The sequence below is a fragment of the Microtus pennsylvanicus genome, chromosome 10 (genome assembly GCF_037038515.1).
Source record: "Microtus pennsylvanicus isolate mMicPen1 chromosome 10, mMicPen1.hap1, whole genome shotgun sequence".
In the NCBI taxonomy this organism is placed as follows: domain Eukaryota; kingdom Metazoa; phylum Chordata; class Mammalia; order Rodentia; family Cricetidae; genus Microtus; species Microtus pennsylvanicus.
Window position 1 is genome coordinate 27,876,142 of NC_134588.1, and position 5,460 is coordinate 27,881,601.

The 5,460-nt window shown below is 45.1% G+C and overlaps 1 pseudogene; it reads left to right on the forward strand.

The window, feature by feature from the left end:
* Positions 1-1,593: 1,593 nt before the first annotated feature.
* LOC142858227 (large ribosomal subunit protein eL28 pseudogene) lies at positions 1,594-2,072 on the forward strand (annotated as a pseudogene).
* The last annotated feature ends 3,388 nt before the right edge of the window (positions 2,073-5,460 follow it).

Below are 5,460 nucleotides of genomic sequence, written 5' to 3' on the forward strand. Positions count from 1 at the left end.
GATGTCCAAGGAGACCAGTAGAGGTGGAAACCCTCAAAGCAGAGTTACAGATGTTCTAAGGAGAGAATAGTGTGTTTTGAATTTGGAAGTCATACATCCCAGAGTGGAGACAGTCCCTGTCAGCAGGATGCATCCGTTGGTCACGAGCATCTCAGTAGATGTTGGTGAGGTAATGTGTGGATATGACTGTTATCGGACAGAGATGAAAAGCTGTCACTGGGAAGCAAGACTGTGGAGCCCAAGGAGAAGGTGGTCAGAGGGCGTCCTTAGTCCCTGCCATTCAACTGCACAGCCCAGTCTCCATCCAGCCTCACCCCCAGCTCTGCCTCTTTGAATCAACCGTGTGGAAAATTTTGGACACCTGGAAGTTAGAACTTGACTTTGCATCTGGGCCTATTACTCTCCCAAAGACGTTACAGTGGAGTGGTAGAAGTAGGAAGAAGAAGGGATGAGGCTTTAGATGTAGGGAGAGTAAAGGAAGGGTTTTTTTGCTGCTTGGCTGTGCAAAGGGACAGAAGAACATGGCTGGTGTGGGCTGTGGGGTTCAATAAAGGGATTTTTGTCTGGTTAGGTTTTATAAGTTACTGGAAGAATTTGAGCATTTGATATGATGTCAGAAAGGAGCCAGCGGATATTAAACTTCAAGAAGAGGTGAATTAGACTATATCAAAAGTAAATAAGATATGCTCCTGAAACACTGACACTAGGGAGGGAGAGGCGGGGTTGCTGAAAGTCCCAGCCAGAACTACATAGCAAGACCCTGTCTCAAACGACAAAACAAAAAGGAAAGAAAAAGGAAAAACTGTTAAGAAAATAAAAACAAATTTATGATCTATACTGAACATATTTATTATATTATATTTATAATAATTTAATATATTATATTTTCATGTTACTGTATATTTAGATGTAGGTACCTCACTACTACAACTCAATAATAAAACAGACAAAAGATGGCAAAGACTTGATCAGTCACAAAACAAAAGAATATTCAAACAACCAGTAAGTAAGTTCATGAAAAAATTCTTACACCTTTAGTAATGGGCAAAGAAGAATAAAACCACAGTGAAACACATTTAACAGCCATCAAAATCCATCCATCACAATGAGACACACCCAACATTCATCAAAATCCATCCGTCACAACGAGACACGCTCAACAGCCATCAGAATCCATCCATCACAATGAGACACAGTCAACATCCATGAAAATCCATCCATCACAATAAGATGTACTCAACATCCATGAAAATCCATCACAATGAGACATACCTAACCTCTATCAAAATCCATTAACCACAATGAAACACACCCAACATCTATCAATACCCATCTATCACAAGACCCACCATCCATCAAAGTCCATCTATCACAGTGAGGCATACTTAACCTCAACAAAAATCCATTCATTACATGGAGACACACTCAACTTCCATCAAAATCCATCCATCACAAAGAAACACACTCAACATCCATCAAAATGGCAAAAAATAGTGGCAACACCATGTGTTGGTAGGGGTATGGAGCAACTAGAACTCTCCTTGCTGGCATAAGAATAAAATGGTCCAGCTCTTTCCATCTCTGTCTGCCATAGAAGAGGAGGCGCCGCCATGTCTGCGCATCTGCAATGGATGGTCGTTTGGAACTGATCCAGTTTCCTGATCAAGAGGAATAAGCAGACGTACAGCACCAAACCCAATAATCTGAAAGCCCGCAACTCCTTCCGCTACAACGGGCTGATTCACCGCAAGACAGTGGGAGTGGAGCCCGCGGCCGACAGCAAAGGGGTCATGGTGGTCATGAAAGGCAGATCCGGTCAGCGCAAACCAGCTACTTCTTACGTAAGGACCACCATCAACAAGAATGCACGGGCCACCCTGAGCAGCATCAGGCACATGATCCGAAAGAACAAGTACCGCCCCGATCTGGGCATGGCGGCCATCCGCAGGGCCAGTGCCATCCTACGAAGCCAGAAGCCTGTGGTGGTGAAGAGGAAATGGATCCGTCCCACCAAGAGCTCCTGAGCCCTACACCCCAGAAGCAATAAAGAGTCTACTGACTTTTTTCAACCATCTCCAAAAAAAAAGAATAAAATGGTCCAGCCACTATGGAAACCAGTTTCAATAAAGTAACCATATACTTCCCATACAATCAAAAGTTTCAGTTAACATAGAAACACATGAAATGAAAACATGAAGATGTACACACATATGCAGAGCAATTCTGTTTATTTCAAGTGTTTACCTTTTGTCTGACCTTGGGGGATATAGTCCACCCAATGTCTGTCCATCAGCAGCAGAGTGAGGAAAGGCATTGTAGCATCCTGTGTAGTGGAATGCCTGTCTGCCACTCTGCAGAAAAAGAGGTGAGATATGAGTAGTCATAGTACAAGGAATTTCAAAGACATGTTGAAAAAAGCAGCCAAATATGAGAGATTATATACCATACTATATTGTATTTGTATAAATTCCATTGCAATCTAATCAACTATGACTGAAGAGTATCTGCCAGGTCTAGCAGTGGCTTCTGGGACAGGGGCAGAGTCGAGGGGCACTGGTGACAGGAGGTGGCTCTCCTGTTGAAGAATTACTATGGATGATGGTGACAAGGAGTATCGATTTACCAAAACTTACCTATTTACCAAAAATGGTTACATTTTATTGTATGTCAATTTACTCTTTCCACAAAGTTGTGCAGTTTTTAAATATATAAGGAAAGGAGAATAATAAAGCTAAATCCCAAATGTAAAATGGGATTAAAATAATAAACACAATAACTAACCTAAAATGCAAAATACCTTTTTTCTTTTGTTTGACTCCACAGGGTACTGGAAGAGAAAATATACCCAAGAGAATGCAGATACTCTAGGGAGCATGGACTAGGGGAGGCTAAAGGAGAGCTAGGGAGAGTCTCAGGGCAGCAAGGAATTTGGCTGACAGCTCACTGTGCCTGCTTCTAGTGGTGCAGAGGGGGGCTGGACAGGCAGATATCAGAGGGTCCCAGCTAATGACACAGGGCTCTGGTCCAGCCTGAGTTTCTTTTCTGAGACCCCATCTCATCTGCCTAAAGATGGCTGCCTCGGGTCCCTAAGCCAGCCAGGAATCAGCGAGATGCAGCAGCCTCTGGTCACACATCATGCAGCCAGAACTGCAGGCGCTTCTGGTTTTTTTTTTTTCCTTGAGTTTTAAGGCAGAGACAGCCCAGCAAAGTCTTACGCATGTTATTTGGAAGTATTGTGACAACCGAGAAATTGGGCTTGTGTCAAGAGAAACCACAGTGGCTGTTTCCTTTTTATTATTTTTAAAAGCAATTTTGATCTTTCAAGCCCTGTGAGGAAAAAGTTTACTAAATATACCTCTGTGGGGGCGTGTGTTGATTTTAGCATTTCTCTTCTCTCTGATGTCAGGGACATCTTCCCGGTTCCTTGCCCTCTGCTTGCATTTGGCTTTCTTCCCCTGGGGCTTTGCCCCATGCTTCTGAATCTTTGGGACAAAGGCTTTGAAGAAAGGTGAGCCAGTCCCTCTCTTTCACACATTTGCCTGTGATTATAGAAGACAGAGATCTGTCTGAGGCAAAGAAAGCAAATCTATGGCTTATGTAACACAAGTGCAGAGGACTGCTCAGGCTGGGTATGGCTAGCTTAGGGCTCAAACGCTGCTAGGCGGGGACTATGGTCATCTCCTACTCTACCTTTCTTGGACACTGGCTTCAGTCCAGACTTCATTGGAAGAAATCTAACCAATAAAAGATGTGCCCTAAATTCTTTTCATGTTTTTAGTTCCTTGATGATATTTGAGGTGTTGATCTGTTGGTTCCTTTTAGTCTGACTTTGGTCATATGCCCCCCTCTATCACTAATAGAATGCAGTTTGCTGATTCACTGAGGGGCTCTCCTCAGAAGTCAAAGAGCCCTACACAGTGTCTAGAGAGGTGCCTTGGGGGTTAAGAGCACTCGCTGCTCTTTCAGAGGACTTGATTCAGTTCCCAGCATGCACGTAGGGACTCAAATCTGTAATCCAGTTCCAGGGCATCTGATGCCCTCTCTCTTCTGACCTTCACAGCCTGAGGCACACACATGGAGGCAAAACACTCACATGCATGAAATAAAATAAGCATGGGGGATCTCAGTACGAAATAAACGCCGCATGAAAGGAGGCCACTAAGAGAAGCCCACATGACCGTGTCCCCCACACTCAGGAACAGTAGGCAAGCGCTTCGAGGCTGACTGTGTTTCCAAGCTCTGAAGCAAGCAAGAACAGACACGATCCTTTTCCGCACTTGAAGAAAAGGGAGCTAATGAGTTTCTTGGGCCAGCTCCCATGTTTTCCATACTTTGGCCCCAACCCCCTCCACGCTCCCAATCCCCCACCCCACTCTCTCCCCCAACTGAACGTGAAGCTGAACTAATCTCACTTAATGTGAAATCAAGTCCAAACTGCCCAGGTCAAGTAGAAGACCTGGTGTGTCCACTTCTAAGATCTGGAGCAAGCTGACATCTTTGCCTGCTCCTTGTTAGGCAGATTAAGATGGCGGTAGCGCGTACCACATTGATACTGAGTTTAAAGGCTTGAACTTGCAAAATCTGGAGGGCTGGTGATTTTCCGGTTGCTCTCCTCCCCAGCCTCATCTGAAATCTGATTCACCCTGCCTGAGGCATGGGATAGCCCTCAAGCTTTGAGCCTACCACTGGGCTCCTTTGCCTCTTGGCTTCCATTGAGTTTGACAATGGAGTTGGAGATTTCCTCCCCGCCCCTCCCTCACCCTTGCCACACCCTGGCAATGGCTGTGACCCTTCCACTCCTCCTTCTCCGTTCCTAGTCTCTCTTCCTCCTTGGAGACATTATTTCTTGCCCCTACTTTCGCTCACATCTCTGTCACATGTCGTCATTAAGATGTCTTTCTCTACACAACTCAGTATAGTTGCTGCCTCCTGCCGAGGCGCCTTTTAATCCAATAGTTGGTGACAGGAATGATGTCCTAAGAAACAACCTTTAAAACGGTATTTCACCACCAGGTCTCCTATTCACATCCTGAAGACATAAGTAACATAATTGCTGAGGGAACTGGGACACTGGTGTGGCATAAAATAGCATTAAGATTATGCTCAAATTATTACCAGTGTTGATACGGAGTAGAAGTCTAGATTTTAAGTGACTGGGTCAGTTGGTTGCTGTAGCAACTGTGGCAAATGCAGAAACACAGGCACTGCAACTGCCGAGTGGTCTGGTTCCTTTTGATTGTGCCGGAGGAAGCGGGTGAGTGGGCTGTGAGCCTTAGAGCCTCGAATGTCCAGCTTAAGACATGGGTGTAGGACCAGAAAATTTCCATGGAGCTTCCCAAGAGCCCCTGAGTTGCAGCGGGTAGATCTGCAGTGCGGGTTATATGCACCTCCTCATCAAGTCTCTACCCCAATGCTAAGGCATGCATTGTGGAGGGGGGGCTTTCTGAGAGCAGAATGACT